This window comes from Acomys russatus, chromosome 1, assembly GCF_903995435.1.
Source record: "Acomys russatus chromosome 1, mAcoRus1.1, whole genome shotgun sequence".
NCBI lineage: Eukaryota > Metazoa > Chordata > Mammalia > Rodentia > Muridae > Acomys > Acomys russatus.
In genome coordinates, this window is record NC_067137.1 from 7,974,289 (window position 1) to 7,996,938 (window position 22,650).

Genomic DNA, 22,650 nt, shown 5'->3' on the forward strand with positions numbered 1-22,650 from the left:
CCTGAGACAGTCTTGTTTGTGATGAGGTCCCGAGGCTCAGAGTACCACTAGGCATGGGGCCATGCTTGTTTTGGTTTGGGGGGGGGCTGCGGGGATGGTAGGATTCCGAGAACACTCTCTTCAGGAACGTTTTATCCTCAGACCTCCCTCCTACCTCACCAATGCTTTCTTTTCTTTTCTTGTTTCATTCTCATGGACAAGAACCATTTCCATTTCTCTAGTAGGCTGAATAATGTCCCGCTCAAATGTATGGCTACGTGCCGCTTTGTAATGGAACCCTGTGTGGAAGTAAGCTGTTTGGAAGCTGTAGTTAGTTAAGAGATCTTGAGTTAGCATCATCCTTGCTGAGGGTGGGTTCTAAATCCAGTGACTGGTGTCCTCATAAGGGAGAGGATGGAGCAGAGGAGGCGCATGGAGGGAAGGCCAGGTGAAGATCCCAGACAGGGTCAGGCTGTCCTGCCACCTAGCCCAACGTCCTGGGACCACCAGAAAGGTCAGGAAGCCTTCTCTCACAGAGCCTTGCTGATGGATTGGCTTTGTTCCTCTGGGCTCTAGAACACATTTCTGTTGGTATAGGGCCCTCTTGTTTGTTTGTGGTTCCTTGTGACAGCATCGACAGGAAAGAGTGGGATGCGGAAATGTGTTCCTCTTCAACAGTCATCTAAGTCAGTTCTTTGATTGTTGTTTGAATTTTTTGTTCAAATCACATATAATTAATAAGCGTGGTGGCACACCCCTTTAATCCTAGCACCAGGGAGGCAGAGACAGGCTGATCTCTTGAATTCAAGACCAGTCTGGTCTGCAAAGTGAGTTCCAAGACAGCCAGGGCTGTTACACAGAGAAAGTCTGTTTTGAAAAACAAAACAGGCATGATGTCCTATTTTCTTTCATGAATTTACAGTCTCTCTAAATTTTAAATATTTTTCTTCCCCTCTACGTACTGAGAGAGCTTCTCAAACAGACAACAGAACCACCACAGGGGCTGGAGAGATGGCTCAACTGTTGAGAACACTGGCTGCTCTTGCAGAGAACCTGGGTTTGGCTACTCACTGCTTGTAACTCCAGGCCACCTTCTTCTGGCCCCTGAGGAGGGCACTTACATGCATGTGGTGCATACATATATACATATGTACATACATATATATTCATCCACACACATATACACAAAAATAATATAAATTTTAAAAATAAGAGACTGATATGAGAAAAGCCCCAGTCGTTGGCACAGTGTACGCTCTAGGGAAGACCCATTGGACCAGGTGGCTCTAGAGGGTCCTGCGGCTTCCATTTCTCTTTCTGTGTGGCGTTATATCTCTGTAATGTGTGAGAAATAGAAAGTGGTTCTCCTCTGCAGAAATAGCGGATGAAAGGGAGAGTAGCAATGGGGGGTGGGGTGTGTGTGTGGGGGAAGCCTGAGCACCTACAGGGATGAAAAGCCCCCAGGGAGAATGTTCCAGCATCCTGTCTTTCTCCCTCAAACCACCGCATTTCTGAGGCCTGGCCTCATTCCTAGTGGAATCCTTCATTCTTCTCTGGCATTGTGACTGTCTCTTAAATGGCTCCCTGGGTCTTGGTGTGGTGTGTTTGCCAAAGTGCAAAGAAAGAAAAAAAAAAAAAAGGTTCTTGGAATTCTGTTCTTTTAATCGTTGCTCCAGACTGATTCTGGGAACTGAAAGGCTCCATCTGCAAAAGGATTTTGGAGAGCCAGTGGGAAGAGGGCAGGGCGGGGGTGTCAGGGCGAAGAATTGGTCCCCAGATCCATTAGTGCAGTGTGCCTGCCACCCTCCCCCCCGAGGCTGAGCAGCTGCTGGGAGCAGAGGAGCGTGCCATGCCTTCCATCTTCCTCAAGCTAGCTACTTCAAGTTCATTTCCAGCCCGCACTCACCATCCCTTCTTTGGTTTATTTTCTGGGCTTTTGGCAGTTATCACAGGAAAAAAGAATAATCTGTCTCCCTTTTCAAACAAACAGAGCTGGAAAAGATAGGACTGGAGAAGGCGCTCACTCAAGGCCCCACCTCTGAGCTTCTAGAAGACAACTGCCTTTTCCAGTCCTAGGCCTCTGGGTTGTTAGCCTGTCTGGGTGAGGGAGGAGGGAAGGACGCAAGCATACATAGAGGGGCCAAGCCCCACGTTCCCATGATACCCTCCCTTGCCCCTCCTTCACTTTCCAGTGCACTTATGTTGAATTCTAGACTTGGGCGGGTTATATAATCACACCGTTTGCAATATAGGATGTAGCCTTCCCTGGAAGCACAGGCTCTCCTCAGGCTCCTCACCAGTGCTGTGAGCACAAGACTGACCTCAGAGCGGGAGTTGGTAATGACGTCAGTTGACCTGCACATAAGTCATTGCCCAACTCCTAGCAAAATAATACCAGAATTTGTAATTCCCTTTAAAAAAAAAAAACCATACGTATATGAATGTAGGTTCGCACATATACTTGTATGCAGGTGCTTTCCATGGTCTGAGACCATTGGCTCAACTGGAGCTTTAGCTACGTGAGACTCTGAGCCACTTGACATGGGTGCAGGGAACCGAACGCGGGTCTTCTGGAAGAGCGGACTTTGCTCTTAGCCACCAAGCCACATTTCCAAGCCCAAGTTTTTATTTCTGTGGTTAGATGAAGAGTCCTCCAGATGCCCAATATATGCTGCTCTCCAGATGTTTCCACAAAACTCCCAGACAGGAACCTGTGCTAGAGACCCTACTGCCCTACCCACTTTGGGAAAAGTTGCTCAGTGTCCTCTGCGCTGTCAGGACAGGTGCAGAGCCTGCCACTGTGCTTGGTCATCCCAGGCCAGGACTCCTTTCCTAGTTTCCTGGGGCTTCCGTGTCTTTCCACAGAGGCTAATTTCCCACTTATTCTTCCTGCCTCTCCCCCACACGTTCTATGGGTTTTCGTGGACAGAACACTCTGCCAGCTTTTGTCACACAACCCCTTCCTGTTCCTCAAGGGACCCTTTCTTATCTTGCCTTCCCAGAAAACTTTTTCCTGGCTAGGTAGAGCAAAGTTGGCTTTCCTTTTTTCCTTCTTTTTTATGATTAAATTTTTATTTTTATTTGTAAACATGTGTATATATGTGTGCGTGCGTGCGTATATGCACATATATGTGTAAATGTGAGTGTGTGTGTGTACACACATACGTGACTACAGAAGCCAGAAGGGGGTGTCTGTCCCTATGGGACGAGGATTATGGGTGTTTGTGAACTGCCTTTAGGTGCTGGGAACTGAACTTAGGTCCTCTTGAAGAGCAGGAAGCACTCTTAACCACCAAGCCATCTCTCCACCTTCTCCTTTTCCTCTTGTGCAAATTGTTCTGCTTCTGTGAAACTGACAAAAATCGAATCCAGCCCACAAGGCACTCGCTCTTCTACTGCTGAAGCTGCTGAGTCATTTAACTCCGTGTCAGTCTGGCTGTTTGTCCTGAACATTCCTCTGGGGCCTCTGCTTCAATATATGCTTTTTTATATTAGCTAAAAGAAGGTGACCCTCCCAGAGTGCACCTGAGCACTGAGGTGCCAGCAGTGCTGGCCGTCTCTGTTTTCTCTCTCTCTCTCTCTCTCTCTCTCTCTTTTTTTTTTTTTTTTGCCATGGGTACCTTACTGTTTTGTGGATCTCTGGGTCACTGTCTTCTCCCATCTCCCATCTAGATTGACTCTGAAGGTAGAATATGTCATCCCTCTTCCACAGGCAGGTGACGGAGAGAGACGCCAGCACCACTGTAATGGTTAATCTTGCTTGTCAACTTGACTGCAGTGCAGTGTCTAAGAGATTAGTAACAAGCCTTTTGAAGATATTTGTGAAGACACAGTAACTATGACGTGGGAAACTCTCCATTACAGGCTGAGTGTCCCAGGCAGAAGAGAGGGGACAGAAGGGAAAATCCCTCTAGTGCAGGTATTGTCTGTTTTCTTCCCAGATGCCATGAAGTGAGCGTCTCTGTTCTACCATGTCCTCCCTGCCACGAAGGACCAAGACCTCAGGCACAGTGAACCAAAATATACCCTTCTTCTGTTGTGGCTTGAATGTAAAATGTCCCCAAAGCCTCATGTGTTTAAACGCTTGGTCCCAAGCTGGTGGCACTATGTTGGTAGGCTGTGGAACCTTTAGAAAATAGATCCTTGCTGCAAGTGGGGTGGGCTTTGGAGTTTTGAGGTTGTACCCCATTTACTGTCCTTGTTTTTCCTTCCTGACTGCAAATCCAGTGTGACCCAGTGTTCTCTACTGTAAAAGACTGTAACTCTTCAAACTGTGAGCCAAAATAAGCCCTTCTTTTCTCAAGTTGCCTCATGCTGTATGTTTTGTTACAACAATAAGAAAAACAGCTAATACCCTCTTTCATGTTGCTTTTGTCAGCTATTTCCTCATAGTAAGCAGAGACTGATTAACCCAACCACTTTTTAGCAAAGAGCCTTCCAAGATCCCCCAGAAGATCACGTATGTTCCCAAATGCCATGCTAGAAGCCTTGTCACACTGAGATGTCCTGCACTTAATTAGAGGGGATGTGGCACCAATGAGGTATAGAGTATTTGAAGTAACAGTCTTCCAACAGAGGAAATCAGAATATTCTAGAACTGAAAGTTAGATTACACATCATCTAGCCTGTGTGCTTCCCACACTGAGGAGACACTCAAGCCAAACTTCTGCAATTTCCTAAGGCCTGATTCTTGAGTCTCCAAAATATCATGCTTATTACTCTTCTTAGTTGTTATGGCGCCGTTCTTGCTCATATTCTCCTCCTCCTCCTTTTCTTTTTCTTTTTTTTTTTCTCTTCCTCCTCCTCCTTGTCCTCCCTCCCCTCTTTCCTTTCTTCTCTGTGTGTTGCATGTGTGTGTGTGTGTGTTGTCTCTGTGGGTGTGTATTTTGCCTCTGTGTGTGTGTGTGTGTGTGTGTGTGTGTGTGTGTGTGTGTGTGTGTATCATTTGCATGCACAAAGGCCAGAAGAGAGTATCAGATCCCCTAAGTCTAGGGTTATAGGCAGTAGTTGTGAGCGGCCACGTGTATATTGGGAATCAAGCCCTGGGTCCTCTGGAAGAACAGCCAGGGCTCTTATCCACTTAGCCATTTCTCCAGCCCCACCACTTGTTTTCTTCATGAACTTTCTTTGAGTTCTTTAATTTAGTGTTTTGATTATTTGAGATAGAGTCTTAGCATGTTGCTCTGGCTGGCTCAGAGCTCGCTGTGTACACCCTGCTCACTGGAACTTGCAGTGCCCATCTCTGCCTCACCCTGTTCACTGGAACTTGCAGTGCCCATCTCTGCCTCACCCTGCTCACTGGAGCTTGTAGTGCCTGTCTCTGCCTCACCCTGCTCACTGGAACTTGCAGTGCCCATCTCTGCCTCACCCTGTTCACTGGAACTTGCAGTGCCCATCTCTGCCTCACCCTGCTCACTGGAGCTTGCAGTGCCTGTCTCTGCCTCACCCTGCTCACTGGATCTTGCAGTGCCTGTCTCTGCCTCACCCTGCTCACTGGAACTTGCAGTGCCTGTCTATGCCTCACCCTGCTCACTGGAACTTGCAGTGCCCGTCTCTGCCTCACCCTGCTCACTGGAACTTGCAGTGCCTGTCTCTGCCTCACTCTGCTCACTGGATCTTGTAGTGCCCATCTCTGCCTCCTGAGTCCTGGGATCCCATTCACGTACCAGCAGCAGCTCTCCTGGTTCCACAGGTTTCTCCAGTGAGATATGAACTGGCATTTCCATGACGATGGCCATTCCTGTCTGAAATATGATATACATTTCCATTTTTCCAGTCCCCATTTGTCCCTGGGAATGTTTTAAAGCTTTCTTCACGCGTTATCAGGGTTATTGCCAGTCATTTTATATTTTAGTAACCATTGATTCTAAGATCTTTACTGTGCCTTTCTAGGTGGTCCTTATTTGTAGATGTGTATAAAGGATGTTATTTACAATATTTACTTATGACTAGTTCCATTGCTGAATTTTCTTGTTTCCAACAGGTTTTAGCAGGTTATCTTGGGATTTCAAGATATGAAATCATGTTATTTTTAAGTCATTATCATCTTGTCTCTGACATTTATATCACGTATAAAAGCTACTCACAAGGACATCACATTTTAAAATATTGCGAAGGCTGGAGAGTTGGCTCAGTGGTTAAGAGCACCCCTCCTGAACTCCAGTTAGGTCCCAGCACCCAGGTTGGGTGGCTCACAGCTGCCTGTAACTAGCTCCAGGAGATCTGTTGCCCTCTCCTGGCCTTTGTAGGGACCCGGAGCCATGTACACACATATACACAAAGACACACACACACATAATTTAAAAAAATTTAAAGACACTAGTTAGAAGGTGAAAGGGAGAAAAACTTAAAAATAATATATTTAGTCTAGATAATATGAACCTAAGAATGAGTAAAGACTCCTATTAACTCAATACCAAGCAAAACTTAAGCAAAAGACTCAAATAGGTGGTGTTCTTAAAAGGACACACAACTGACCAATAAGCATATAAGAGGCTAAGTATCATTAGCCACCAGGAAATACAAGTCAAAACTGCAATGCAATAGTTTTGCCTACCTGTATAATCAAACACACACATACACACACATACACACACATACACACACACACACACACACACACACACAAACACACACTAACCAGCAAAACCTCCATACACTGCTGCTGGGAGTATTTTAAAGAGTAGTGTTGGTTTGGAGACCCACCTGACATTTCTCAACTATCTAAACAACCATCCCCAGGGAGCTACCTGAGAGAAGTGAGCACGTATGTCAACCGGAACACCTGCATATGGATGCAGGCAGTGCTGGGCGTGGTGGTGAATGCGCACAGTGGTGCTGGGTGTGGGGAAGGATGCACACAGTGCTGGGTGTGGTGGCGAATGCCTCTGATCTTGGTGCTTGGGAGGGTGCAGCAAAAGGCTAGAGTTCAAGGCCAGGCTGCATTCCATAGCAAGTTTGAGGCCACTTGAGACTCTGTAAAGAGGCTGCCCCTAAAGCAAAAATACAATTGATAACCTTATTTTTCATAACCTGATGGACTGATGCATACAATGTCCTATATTTGCATAATGGAATACTGTTCAGTAATAAAATGATGTCTTGACACATGGTATGGCTTGGTGAAGATGAAAAGCAATATATGCCCCACATTATAAGTGAAAGAAATCATTCACAAATGACCGTGTATTGTATTTAAATTAAGTATGTAGACACAGACGCATGGTTGCCTAGTGGGATAAAGGATGGGGAAATTGGTGGCAGGGGAGAGGGCTAAATGGTGTCCTAAGTTGAAGGGCTATGAAATGCTATTCTAAAGCTGATGATGGAGATGGATTCTGAATGCCATTGAACTATACATTTTAATGGGCATAAATTATACGGTACAAGAGTCCTGTCCCTGTCAAGCTGTTTAAAATCATGCACAGGGAAATTAAGGTCCAGTTATAAGGCAGAGAAGTGGATAAGCCCAGGGCCCCAGCTTGGGAGGGGGCACCCAATGCCAAGCTGAAACACACAGCCATGGTTGACATGTAGGTGAGGATCATTGTCATCTCTAGTTTCAGCGAGGGAGCTCAGCCACAGTTTGCTTAAGATCACACAGCTGGCAGAGTCAGCTAGTAGCAGGCATCAGACACCAGAGTCCTCCCCGTTAGCAGCAGGGACTCCCTGGAGCGTGAGGCCTGCGCTTTGAACCTGCCATCTGGTAGCGATCATGTTTCCTGGACTTGATTAAAGGGGTGTTCACTTAAAAATCTCTCCCCTCCACTATGCCTGTGGTTGCAACTCCCGTGGGCTTCAATTTTGGGGGTTGGTGTCAGTTGCTCAGGGTCCTGTGAAAGGAGTCACAGCTCCTCTGTGGGCATCTTCTGGGAATTTACAGCCAGCGTCTGGGCTCTGGCACTGGGGACCACAACGCCCAGGGAAGCAGGGCCAAGGGGAGCAGGTTGGGCACGGGTAGAAAACATGGTAGCATCTGGTGGCTTCCCTTGTGCTGTGCCGTGGGAAGACTTCAGTTCTCAGCCCGACTCTCAGAAGCTGCACCCGGACAGGGTGATTCAGACATGCGCTGTCCTGCCTCAGTGGTAACCAGCTCCCTCAGCTCTGAAACAGGCCAAGGGAACTTGCTGCCTTGACTGGCCTTCATGGGTGGCAAGCTGATACAGGGATGGGCTAGGAGCCCATGTGGGGCCTCGAGAGGAACCCCATAGAATGATTTGGAGGACCATCAGTACTGAGCCAGGTCTCTGTAGGACCTTGGTGGAGCCTGCTTGTTCCAGGTCTCCCATAGTAGAGAAGCTGAGCCTCTCTCCCTTAGCACAGAGCGAGCCTCCACAGATCCTGAGCCCTAGGCCAGCCTCCAGCTCCCTCCAGGATGCCGGGTGCCCTAGAGCCTGGATGTACACAGCGGGGAGTGACAAGGACAAGCAGGAAGGCAGAGGCAATGATGTTTGTGGAGGGATGGGGCAGAGAGGTGTTGGCTAGACGTAAAACAAAGGCATAAATGCAGGGTGAAATATGAGAAGGAACAAATGTGGAATTCGGGGTACCTGGCAGGCACTGGTAGGGGTGGGTGTAGGTGGCCCCAGCCTGGTTCGTCTCAGCTTGTTTGGAGCCTTCTCAGATTTCTCAGATTTCACTCCACCCTCTTCTCAGAGTTCACTGTCCTTGTTACCTGGCCTTGGGTGTCAGTTCTGCCACTCACTGCTTGTGGGCCCTTAGAGATTTGATTCTCTGAGTCTCTGTCCCCTTGACTAAAGTGTAGATGCAGTGACATGACAGCTGCCCTCATGGGACTGTGGAAAAGGTCAAACAAGCTGGCCTACAAAGCACTCAATATAATAAGGCCTTATTAGGTGCCTAATAACTACATCGAGGCTTTCAGCCATTTTAAATTATCTAACCCAGTGGCTTTTATAACATGTAGCCACCACCACGATCCATTCCTAGACCATTTTCACCATCTCAAATGAGAATCACTGTCACCGCTACGCTCCCTTCCTGGTCCCCCAGTGTCTACTGCCCTCTACCCCGTTCTCAGATTAGGATATTTTGGGGGACATTTCATAGAGCAGAGTCATTCCATATTTGTTCTTTTATGTTTGGCCTATTTCAAGTAACAATAATGTCATCAAGGTTCATCTGTGTTACTACAGTATGCATCAAAATCAAAATCAAAATATCCATTCTTCATAAGGCAGAATAGTAGTGCGTCGGGTGTGCAGACCACATTCTATCCCTTCACTGACGAGCGGTTGGTTGGGACTCTTGTGCCTTGTAGATTCTAGAGTCACACTTCAGAGACCAACCAGGCGTTGGCTCAGGAGGTCAGAGCCCAGTTCCTGGAGCCCTGTCCTTTGACTCCCCTCCCAGGTGTGCTTCTGCCTCTCACCTGTGTCGTGGGGATGCCAGGTTTTAGGTTGCTGCAAGAAGGAAACGGCTTGGCAGTTACCTGCTGGGCATTCAGGCAGACTCTCATCCCTGTGTCTGGAGCTCTCCATGCCTCGCTGACCTGCCAGGCACAGCGAGGCTGGACTTTCTAACCTCTAAAAACCAGCGACTGAAGATGGAGCGCAGAGACAGTGTTGAGCGTGAGAGGTAGAAAAGGCATTGGAGGCCACCTATTCAAACTCCCTTCTTTTATCAGTGGGGAAACTGAGGCCCAGGGGAGAGAGAGAGGACCAGAATGACAGAAGCAGAGCTATAGCCAGGCCTCGGCTTGAAGCCTGGCTTTACCCCTCCTCCTCCACTTGCTCGGTCCCTCTCCAAAGACCACATTCACTTGCCTTCTTTTCCCTGTAGACAGTTTGGGGGCCTGTGCTGGTTAGGTTTTTGTCAGCTTGACATAAGGTAGAGTCAAGGAAATACCAATTGAGAAAATACTTTCACAAGGTTGGCCTATAGGCAGTCTGTGGAGCACTCTCTGCTGTGGAAGGGCCTAGCTGACTGTGGGCAGGGCCACCCAGCCCTGGGTGTAGAAGAAAGCAAGTTTTGCAAGCCCATAAGTAGCACTCCTCTATGGTCCCTGAATCAGTTTTTGCCCTGACTTTCCTCTGATGGACTGAGACCTGCATGTTGTAAGCTTCCAAGTTGTTTTTTGGTCAAAGCAATAGAAATGAAACTCAGGCCAGGCCCCTTACCCTTCAGCTTTGGCTCATACACAGGCTGGCTGTTAACTCTGCACACCACCCATGGTACTCACTCCTTACTCGTGACTTGCTTAGAGGATCGGGACAGCCTTGCACACTATTACGTAGATGTCCTTAGTAGCAGGGGCAATGAGTGGGCAGCAGGGACCCACACCTAGTCCGTTGGTGGCATGACTCTGGTTGTTTTAGGATTAGGTACCCGAGCTAGGTAAGCATTCTGCTGCGGCTTGTTTGTGTTCTCTTTGTCCAACTTATTGGGTTTTCCTCTGAGGTTATTTTTGGAGAATTCCAGCCTGTCTGGACTCAGTTAAAGGGGACAGCAGGGGGTGCAGCCCACACCTGGGCATGAGATCTAGGCTGACAAGGGGACTTGGTGGCAGTGAGAAAGCAGAGTGATGTCCTGACGGCAGAAAACTCAGGGGGAGGAGAAGAGATCAACTCCCAAAAGGTTGCCTCCCCCTGGAAGGCCTCGCTCCGGGGCTCTTTAGTGAGTGAAAGAGTGATTTGTTTATTCAAAGATGAAGTTTCCCCTGTGCTTACTGTAAGGCATGAATCTGCCAGAGGGTGGTTTTCTGAGGGAGGAGTGGTGGGAGAGCTTATGTCCTCTGCTGCTTCTGGGGAGGGGGGGCACATGCAGGGAGCAGCTAAGGAGAGCGTGAGGGTGAGGTGAGAGGGGACCACACCACAATGGCTTTAGTGTCTAACTTGAGTATTTTTCACTTTTCTATTCTTCCTTTGGTTCTTTTATCTTTCCTGTTGTGTCAGCCAGGGAAAGGCGGTTTCCTTCCAAGCCTTAAACTGCTGTGGCCTCGGCTGGACTGTTAAGGACACAGGCAGACCCTCCTTTGGCTCTCAGGGTGCTTGTGTAAGCTGGATTCTGTGGAGATGGGAAGAGGAGGGAGTCTGACTTTGGGGGGCCTGAGGGGTGTGTCTGAGCAGGTCTTCCCTGAGGACCGGAGATGGAAAACTCATCTCTGCAGGCCGCCAGGCTGCCCTGAAAGCAAACACCGGGTTGAGGGGATGAGGGAGGAAGAGAAGGTGCCTGCTTCATCTGGCGGCTGAAAGCGAGAAGCTGATAATGGTGAGCAGGCCTGTAATAGACCCCACGGTAACCAAGCTGCGCCTGGCATGAGCTTGCTGGAGAATGAGGCCACATCCGGCCTGGCAGGACACACCTGGGAAATGTGGGGTGTGATGTTCAGGGCCGGAGGAGGCCCTGGAGCTGGAACATGAAACAACAGAATCCAATCTTCACGGACGGGGCTAGTGCTCAGCTTATGGGATGAAAGTGAGACCATCCAAGCCCACCTCTTCCTGGCCCCAGGTTAGCCAGAAATGCATCTTCTCCCAAGGTAGCATCCTTGGGAGCTGCAGCCTGGATGTTTCGCTCTCTCAGTCATTGCTTTTGAGAGCTCTGTGGGCCCCTAAACATCCATGGAACCATCAATAGCTGTACTTAGCAAGTGCCATGCCCTGTTCTGACAGCTCATGTCTAACTCACTTCATTGAATCTGTGCACAGCTAGGCCAGACAAGACAGGGATTCTGTGCTCCTCATGAATGACGAGACTGAGGCATAGGATGAGCAGAGCTCCTAGGCAAGCACGGAAGCCTAACCAGGGTGGCACCCTTCGCTTCTGCCTGTGCTTTCCTGGCCTCTGAAGACTAGCCAGGGTAGGGATTTGACCTGCATTGTCCACTGAGGGACTCACAGCCATAGAGATGTGGTTTGTAAGGGTTCCGTGGAGCAGATGATAGCGTGTTGTCAGAAGTGATTGACAGCCCTCCCTCTAACCAGGGTTAGGGCGGTGAGGCCTGGAGACATTACCCAGGGCCACACAGCTGGAAAACAGCATGGCAAGAGTGCAGTATACCTTCTCCTGACTAAATCTTTTCAATTGGTTTGTGGGTTTTTTTTTTCTCTTCCTCTAGGAAAATAAGGCTATGCCTACACTTCACCCTGCTCCTACTGTAGCAGATGCTGGTGGTGGGTGACATGTTGCCTACTGGGACTTTCCTGTAAGGGAGGAGACTATGTTGACTAGGTCCCTAGTCCATGCCTTGGGTTTGCCTCCTAGAGGCTTGTCCCCCTGATAAAGACGGTTGAGGAAAGCTGAAGGGACCTTGTGCGCTCCCTGAGCTGAGAGTTGTGGAAGCTTCCAGTCAGCAGACCTTTTGAGGCAAGGCTCACTTTTGCTTTTACCTGGAGCACAGTTTGGGTTGGATGGGCCCACATGCCCAGCAGGGATCCAGAGAGGAGAGGAAGGCCTGGCCAGGGTTCCCTCCAGAAGTGAAAGTGCACTGTCAGAAAGTGACTGCAGGAAGGGGCCAGGTTGTGTGACATCTTTTGCAGTTTCTTTCTGGGGGGTTCTTTCTTTTATTTACCTGCTAAGGAGCTACTGTGCCTCAACTCCTCGTCACTGAAGAACAAAAGGCCAGTTGGTCGGTTGGTTTAGGGACTGAACTTGTTCCCTGCCCTGGGTCCGGCTATGGTACCCCTCTGGCTACAGCTTATCAGCCATACTGGCAGACTGGGGTGGACCAAGTCAGAAAGAGCGTGTTAGCTATTAGAATAGGAAGCCCACCCACACTTTTGTTCATGTGTGATTACAGAAGTCTGGGACAATTTCTGATGCAGAATAAGTGTCACTCCATGTGTCTAAGAACCCTATGTGACATCAGAGGACACAAGATAGTATGCCTTCTTCAGCGCCCTCTCCTTTTCTTAATAATAATTGTGGTGTGTGTGTGTGTGTGTGTATGTGTGTGTGTGTGTGTGTGTGTGTGTGTGTATATATATATATATATATATATATATATATATATATATATATATATATATATAAAATAAAATAAAATCTACGTTCTAGACAAAAATCAGTGTCCGTGTTGTCTTAGTTAGGGCTTCTATTGCTATAGTGGGACACCATAACCAAGAAGCAAGTTGGGGAGAAAAGGGTTTCTTTGGTTTATGGCTGGGCTTTCAAATCATTGTTCATCATCAAAGGAAGTTAAGACAGGAACCTGGAGGCAGGAGCTTAGGCAGAGGCCATGGGGGTGGGGTGGGGGGCTGCTGTTTACTGGCCTGCTCTCCAGATCACTTTCTAATAGATCCCAGGACCACCTATTATGGCCTGGGCCTTCTCACATCAATCATGAATTAAGAAAATGCCTTATAGGCTTGCCTACAATCTTTTTTTTTTTTTTTTTTTAATGGAGGCTTTTCTTAATTGACGTTCCCTCCTCTCGGATGACTTTAGCTTGTGTCAAGTTGCACACAAACAGGCATCCACCTGCATGCACATACACTACATAAATAAATAATAAAGCATTACATCTGTAAGTCACTTTAGATTATACAGATATTTAACTAATATTGTCTTTTAACCCATGAATTACAATGTCTTTGTGTTTTCTTTCATTTCTTGTAGCAGTATTTTGCACCTTTCACTGTGCATGTCTTTATATATTTTTTAAATTTACTATTCTCTCATACATTACATCTGACCACAGTTTCCCCTCCCTACTCTCCTCCCAGGTTCTCAGACTTTAAGCTTATTTTAAAATATCATATTCTTTTTGGTGTCACAGAAAATGGGATAACATGTTTAATTTACTTTGGATATTTACTGTTAATATATTTTTGACTTTTGAATACTGATCTTGTACCTTACAACTTTGCTGAACTCTCATAAGCCCTAACAGCTGTTTTTGTTAGTTTTTGACATGGTACATTAAACCTAAGGCCTTCATATGTACTAGGTGGAGTACCCTTCCACTGAGCTGTAGTCCCAGCTTTCTTTTTACCTTTTAAAACATCTTTTAGAAATATCTTCCTCCATTTTTATTTGATGTGTATTAATATTTTGCCTACATGTCTGTGCACCATGCACGTGCAGTCCCTGTGAGGGCCTGAAGAGGGAGTCAGACTCCTGGGACTATAGTTACAGGTGGTTGGGAGCCATCATATGGGGTTGAGAATCAAACCTGGGTCCTCCGGGAAGAGCAGCGAGCGCACTTCACTGCATCTGTCCAGCCGCACGTTTCAAAAAGTCCTAAGACAGGGCCCTGAGAAGTTGCCCAGGCTAGCCTTGAACTTGTTCTGCAACCTAAGTAAGCCTTAACCTTGAGACATCCTCCTTCTTTCCCCCAAGTAGTTGGGTTGTTTTTCATGTGTAATAGTTCATGTTTTCTATGCGTCGGATCATGTCATCTATAAACAGAAATAATTTTTTACTTCATTCTGATTTAAATGCTTTCCATTGCTTTTCAGCTTTCTAAAAGATGTGTCTTATTTTTAAAAATTATGTGTGTGCAGGCTTGTCTGCATGTGGGTTATGTACATGTGAGACCAGAAGAGGATATTGGGTCCCCTGGAGCTGGAGTCATAGGCACCCGTGAGCAGCCCTTTGGGGATGGGAGCAGTACACTCTCTTAGCCAGTGCGCCACCTCTAGCCTCTAGTTCCTTTCTCTTTCTTAGTTGCTCTAGTTGGGATTTCCTGTGCCGTGAGGAAAGGAGGTGGGTGGGGCGAACATCCTGGCCTCCTTCCTGATCTCACAGAGGCTTCAGCAGAAAAGGCGCTGAGCTGGCAATCAGTCAAGCAGCCACTTAGACAGTGCTAACTATGCTTCGACTCGGGCCCCTTTTCATTCTGACTTGTTTATATAATCACCTCACTAACTCTGGGTATCTGATCTAATACCTATACAAGATAGACTTTTTTTTTTTACATGATAAAATCATTTCCAAGCTCAGTATCCCTCTTCATGTTTTTGATCTCAAGAATATTATTTATCACTTTACTAGGCATCCAAGCAGTGGAAAGTGCAGGATGTGAAACATTCATGTCTAAGTCAATCAGGAAGGTATAACGGTACTTATATGTGAAGCACTAGGTGAGGCATAACCCCACATCCTTCTGCAGGAGTGTGCAGTCTGTCATGTAAGGCAGGTCCTCAGGAGGCTCGGTATCAGACAGAGGAAGTAGAGCATCGCTCACTGCCAAGTACACTCGGGGACAGTTTTATATGAAAGTGACCCACAGAGCAGGTGCCGGGGACATTTTCTCCCTTGTGTAAATGGCATCATGAGGCGCTAGATCAGGAATCTCAGAAAGGAAACTGGCTGGAAGTATTATGAATGGACTATGGAAAATGTGTGTGTGTGTGTGTGTGTGTGTGTGTGTGTGTGTGTGTGTGTGTGTGTGTGGCAGGCATCTTCTGGGGCTTTGTTCCTGTCATCCATTTTCCCTTATTTTGGAAATTATTCTGATTTGACACACCTCCCTTCCTCTCTCATCAGCCCATAGACTACATATGGCATTGTAAGGTAGGAACATGGCATTCTCCTCCGAATCTGAAAAGTGAAGATTGACCCATGCATGGGCTCAGGGCCTAGTCATGCCTGCTAAGGTAACTAGGAAGGGTTGCAAGGCAGGCCTTAAATTGGAGCTGAGGGCATGAAAGCGAATAAAGAGGGCAGCCTGGGTGTGGTGCCCTGAGAAGTAGGCTGTGGTGGTGAAGGGAGGGCGTGTGCCCATGAAGCTGTGCAGAAGCCGGCTGGGAGAGAGCACGGGCAGAGTGCAAAATGATGCACAAGAGAGGCTTGTATTTCATTTCCTCGTGTGATGAGCACAGCTCGATCGCTCCGGAGTAAAATGTAATAAATGGATAATCTCAGAAGCAACGAGTGTTTGCTGACACTGCACACTGGCTTTACAGCATTCCTTTCATTGACGGTTTCTCCTTTTCACAGTTGAGGAAACCAAGGAATGAAGAATTAGCCCAGGCTAACCCAGGCAGTGCCAGAGCTGAAACTGTAAGCTGAAAATACAGACTGTGTAACTGGTGAGCCCACATTCTCAACCTCTTCCTCCTTTATCTGCTAACGGTGGCCGGGAAGAGAAAGGGAGCACTTGTCACCGGCTGGGCACATGGGAGAACACAGAAGTCAAACCAAAGCTGCGGAGATGGTTTGGCGGGTAAAGACTCTAGTCATCCAGCCTGATGAACTGAGTTTGAACCCAGGAACTACGTGTTTGAAGGGCAGAATCACCTCCTCCAACCTGCCCTCTGACTTCAACATGGGTGCTGTGATAATGTGCCCCATAATACAATAAAGGTAGTTTGGTGTCAACGTGACACAGACTAAAGTCATCAGAGATGGGGGAGGGGGAGCCTTAATTGAGAAAATGCCTCCATAAGGTCCGGCTGCAGGCAAACCGGTAGGGCATTTTCCAAATTAGTGATTGATGGGGAAGGCCCCACCCACTTTAGATGGGATCATCCCGAGGATGACGGTCCCAGGTTCTATGAGAAAGCAGGCTGGCGAAGCCACGGGAAGCAAGCCAGTAAGCCACCTGTGCGTGGCCTCTGCATCAGCTCCTGCCTCTAGGGTCCTGCCCTGCTTGAGTTCCTGCCCTCTTTTCATGATGAACTGTTAGGTGGAACTGTGAGTGGATACACTCTTTCCTCCTCAGTTTGCTCTTGGACATGGTGGTTTATCAAAGCAATAGTGACCTTAACTTGGGCAGTCTGTTTTAAGCAAAAAGAGAAAATCACGTTTCCCAGGTGGCCCGAATTTGACAATTTCTTTTCTCTCAGTTTTTTCCACAGAATTTTCTGCTGGGCAAAGCTGTGCTTTGCTCACCTGTGGTCAGCATAGTCGCTGGGAGCAACTGATGACTCTGGCCTGGCCAGCCCCAGGGCTGGCTGAGTCTTCATTTTAGGAGCGGTGAGCGAGATCCATAGCTAAGCCCCCTCCAGCCCGCTTTGCTTCCTTGTTCTCTCTGCATCTTTCTGCCTGTATCTCCTCCTCTTGGTGTGAGTCAGGTAAAGGAAAGAAGAAATCTCTTCTGAAGGGAAGGGTAATGAAATCACATGCATTTCCAGATGTTGGCATTGGACTTGTGCCTTTGCCTGCCATGTGGGCCTTTCTTCACCTCTCTGCCTGACGTGTAATGCAAACAGACCATAAAAATATAAATTCACCCCACCAAATATTATCTTAGGTCTCAGTTTATCATGCTTCCTTGAATTGTCCTCGTGAAATAAATAAAAATAAAAATAAAAATACAGGAATGTGGGCCTCAGTTTTTGCAACACTGGCTGGAGAGGCTGGGGCAGATATAAGGCACAAGGAAGTGGAGGACTCCAAGCTACCTCCGGAGAACACAGCCCCTGCCTGCCTGCAGTCTCCTCCTTGAGTTTAAAAACAAAACAAACCACCAAGCAAAAGCTCTCTGTGCTGGCCCAAGCCAGACATTCCTGCAGGGTGGGTTTGGGCTTGAGACAACTTGTTTGCAACCCAAAATGACAGCAGGAGAGGATCCTTGAGAAAGGGGCCTTAGAATTCAGACCCCATAAAGACAGGGGTAGGAAGAAACTTGAAGGTGCTCAGGGCCCCCGCAAAACCTCTACATGGCCAGAGGACTTAGAGAAAGGAGGTTGGGCTAATGGCAACATCTTGGCCTCGCTTAAATAAGTTTGCCAAATCTGAACCTCAGAAACTTACCTGAGTATGACAGAGCTTGGATCTTAAGGCCAGAAAATCAAACATTTTCCCTGGTTTTCCTGGATTAACTATAGCAGCGAATCCAACAGAACAGAGCATGCTTTGAATCAGAAATTCACCATTGGAAAGCCCAAGAAATGAGTGGAACTAGGCAGAATCTTAGAATTAAACATTGGTGAGTTTCCCGTGTGTGTGTGTGTGTGTGTGTGTGTGTGTGTGTGTGTGTGTGTGTGTGTGTAAGAGAGAGAGAGAGAGAGGATATATATGCTGTGTGTATATACATGTGTGTATGTGTGTGTGTGTATGCGTGCATAGCTACATCCATGTACATATGTGTGTATGTATGTGTGTGTATGTAACTGTGTGTGTGTTGTAGATGAAGTCCTCTTGCCCATGAGAATCAGATCTAAACTGGACCTATAGACCTAGTGAGCAACGTAGAGGAAATAAAAGGAAACACCAATAGCAGCCCGAGATGCAAGTCTAAACAGATGACCCCACAAATAAGTAACAAACACAATGAAAAGATATAGGTTGGAGGAGATGGCTATACCATAAGTGGGCCCTGAGATAGTTTTAAAGCCAAGCCTTGGTGGGCTGTGGTGATGATATAATTGGTAAAGTGATTGTCTTGCAAGCATGGGGATGAGCTGGGTCCCCCAAGGGACAACAAAGCAGGCTGCGGCAGCCTTCACTTCTACTCCCCGCACTGAGGACCGGAGACAGGTGGATCCCTGGGGCTCACCCACTGGTCAGCCCAGCCTACTCAGTGAGCTCCAGGCCAATGAGAGACTTGTCTCCAAAGATAGGATGGATGGCACATGAGGACCAACACCTAAGGCTGGCTTCTGGCATCCATATCCACACTCAGAGAGGGAGGGAGGGGGGTGAGAAAGGGAGGGGGAGAGTACCTAGCATAGCAGGGCCTGCAATCCCAGCTCTGTAGGAAGAAAATACAGTGGTCAATGAGGCAGGAGGATTGTAAGTTCAAGGCCTGTCTGGGCAAGTTAGTAAGACCGTGATCTCAAAGATAAAAACTGAGCTGGTCGGGGTGGAAGGGACCACTCAGTGCCTAATGGTATCTCTTGCTTTTGCAGAGGACGCAAGATCAGTTCCTAGTATCCAGGTGGTGGCTCACAACCATCCCTAAGTTCAGTTCCAGAGGACCCAACACCCTCTTTTGACCTCAGGCACTCAGGTGGTGCACATACATACATACATGCAGTCATAGTCATACATACGTGCAGACATGCATACACATACATACATGCATGTATGCATGCAGACAAAGCATGCATACACTTAAAATAGAACAAAAAAAAAAAGGTAAAAACCCAGGTTGGTGGTCTAGCTCAGTGATACAGTGCTTGTCTGGCATGCATAGGTCTCAGTAAACTAAGGCACAAGGCTGAAGGATGTGCCTGGGGACTGACAATATTATAAAAAAAGGGAGGAAATATTGTCATGAAGGGATGATTCATAGACAGAGAAGAGGGCTGTGGAGGGACAGGGCACACCTGGAGCTTCCAGGATAGCTGAACTTTATTTCTTGACTCAGCTGGAAACTACAAGGCTGTTTCCTTTTTTTTTTTTTTTTTTTTTTTATATTTTTTTCACTATGCACCTATTTCTATAATTAGACCTTTCTTATTTTTAACATGAAACCTTTTTTATTTTTTGCTTTAACTATATGACTCCAATTCTTTTCGTATCCTCCTCCCACTAATTTGCAGCTCTCTGGACTCTCAGCTGCCAACTTCTGGGTCCTGGATCCTGCCAGGCGCCTTCCCTACTGTCCTAGGACTCCCCCTAAGCATTTCTTATCACTCAAATGAATGGGGTCTTATGTTATAGAAACAAGCAACCCAGTGCTTCAGGACCATGAAGCAAAGGGTCACTCCTGGCTCCTGCTACCTATTCTATGATAGTGTGCTGGGGATTTCCTTGCTGGAGTTGCTTGGAGACCCAGATGTCTTTTTCAGATGTCCCCACTTGTTACATGTGACTTCTGCTCACCAGCTATTGGCAGCGCTGCTTCACCCAACCACAGGGAGGCTGCAGCACAGGGCTGGAAATATACTCACAGATTTGGTGAATAACATTAATGGAATACTACTTGCTTTGCCAGCCCCGTATATATGAGTTTCAGTTTTGCCAACTAGTACACTCCCAACAAGCTGCTCCGATCACACTCACTGCAGGATAGTAACTGTAATTGCACGGAGTACCAGATCTCCTGAAATTTGAACCAAGTTGTCAGGGACAGGTATTTAACTAGCCTGAAGCCTGTATATAACCCTCCACGCAAAGCAAGTCTGTGGTATAAATGTTAGCCATTTGCTTCACTGTCAACACACAAACCATGAGGCTGACAGTGTCAGTATACCAGGGCAAGACCAATTGTGTCACTTACAGTCTGTCTGTGATTGGTTGCTGCACATCTGTTAGTTCAAGCAGATGTAGGCTGGTAAGACCACCTTGTCTGCCAGTGAAAAGCCATATAAAGGTTTAGGGTGTGTGTGTGTGTTTGTGTGTGTGTGTGTGTGTGTGTGTGTGTGTGTGTGTGTGTGTGTGTGTGATGGGTAACGGAGGGTAAGCCTACAAAATCAGAAATACAACAAAGAAACACAGTGATGGCTGCTGAAAATGAAACTGGATATGATTAGAAGACTTGGAAATTGGAATAACAGAGAACAATTAGGATGAGACAAACATCGTGAAGCTGTGGTCCAAGCCACACTGGAGGAGTCCAGAGAGTGTGACAGAGAAGATACAGTCACCTCAGCATGCCCTAGTTCACATCACCGCAGGCGTAGAAAGCAGAGGTAAAAACGGACTGCTGTCTTCTACTGTGGATCAGTACCTGGTATTTTAAAACACTAGTTCGTGTGACCAATGAAATCAGCTGGAAAAAAATGGTGGTAGATGGGGAAAAAGCTTTGTCAATGCTGGTCCTGAGGTTTCAGAATCGATGAGTCAGTGGGTATCAAGTATAAGCAAGCAGGGATCCCAGAAAAAACAAGACGGCTGCCAGAAAACTGTAGCTCAGCACATTTTCATGACAGATTTGTGGTGTCACAAGAGCAAAAAACTGCAATTCAGAGGCTGGTCCAGACTTAGAGAAAAGTGTGGCCGTTGTGCAGTGCAGGGAGGATGCCTGCATCAGGGGCTGTGAGGAAAGGGAGGGCTGTGCAACCTTTGTTTGATAAGCTTTTACACAGTGTTTCTAACATTTTAAGTTAGAAAGTTTTAGTTAACAGACTAATAAAAATCATTATTCTTACTAATTTTTCATTTCCCACTGCATTTACAACCAAGAGCAAGGGTTGTTTCTTTCTTTCTTTCTTTCTTTCTTTTTTTTTTTTTTTGTTTTTTTTTTGTTTTGTTTTGTTTTGTTTTTTTTTGTTTTAATGTTTTGACAAAACCTTTTAAAGATCACGGGGCAATTGTGATTTCCCCTCCTGGTTATTAGGTTGCAGTTCCCCAGTGGTGTTTTATGCTCCCTGCACCTCTGTGCCAAGCCAGGTCTGCCTGTATGCAGACCTCATCAAGTAGACTCGCACTACAATCTCCCTACATCTCTTTGTGACAGCTCACTCACATAGAGTGTAAGAAAACTTCTGGGAGGAAAAGCCCGAACCATTCTGATCGGTAGGTTCTTGGAATGAGCTTTGGAGGTAAACTGAGGTGGGCTACACACATGAGGTCTAGTCTTCTGTGGAAGAAAGTGACTGGACAAGGCGAATGTGGCGCTTCACTTCATGAGCTATCTATACCTGAAGAGACAGTTGAAACAGAAAGGCAAATCCTAGCTGGGGTGAGCATCCAAGGTGCCTCCTTTGGCTGTCTGGGCCTGGTGGTGGTGACACACTTAGAGGCTGTCTGAGGCCTAGGAACTGCATAGCTATGCAGTTAAAGAAAAGGGGTAGTAGGGAAGGCAAAAACATGGGTTATGGACAACAGCTCACAGGCAGCTGGCTGCAGGGCTGAACGACAGTTTGATCAAGTAAGAATGGATTCACTCCCTAAGGTCACCCAGGTATCCTGGGATAAAGCCATGTAGGGCCAGCCCACAGAGCCTGCAAGGATGCTGATGTCCCAAAGGAACTTCCAAATGCAGGAAATCCAGACTAAGATCACATGATCTCAATTCTCTCCCATTGTCAATGAGGCCTGGTGACACGAGGGTGTCCTGTGAACTTCATTGTTCAAACTTGGAATATTTTGAAAATGAAAGGCAATGCTATATACAATGAAATATTATGACAATTAAAGGCACTGAAGGTTCTGGGAAGACCAGACTGTGGTTAGGTACTGTCAGACCCCAGGTAAGTGTATGTTAGAATGCGTAGGAACAAATGAACTCTTCCTGGTGGGTAGCCCATGCTGTTTCCTGGGGTGACGGCTGTGTAGAGCACTATGGTCCTGCTGTGAGGGAGAGGTCCCAGAAGGAGCCGCTGATCAGCACGCTCTCTTACCAATGGCCTCAGCTGACTTCCTAGGGTCCTTTGGAGCCAAGTGGTCTGCAGAGTTGTCCACGTCGGGGTAAGAGCGCAGGCTTCCATCCCCTACGGCCACGGTGTTCTGATGTAGCAGTTCCTGAGAGCTGCCAGGCTGACAGCAGATCGGTGATGTGTGCTGAGCTCTGCAGTACTCACACAGGTCCTAAAGGGATGTAGGAGGCATCATACAGACACCCTAACCCTAAGGGAGAGGAGAGCTCAAATACGGCTATCTGTAAAAGCTCAGACCTTAAAGTGAGTCTTTCTGTATGTGTTTGGAAAAGGAGCCGTAAGTCCATAAAATTAACACATGAAGCTGGTTTGCAAATATAACCAGAGAAGAGAAAAGACAATTTAGTCTTTTAAATCAGAACATAGGATCGATCTTGGTCTTTCTGGGATTTTTTTTTCTTTAAGGTAAATTTCTACCTATTTGTGTTTGGTAACATTTTTGCTGGGGTCTAGGCACAGCTGGATGCGCATTCTCATCACAAACCTATGAAGTGAG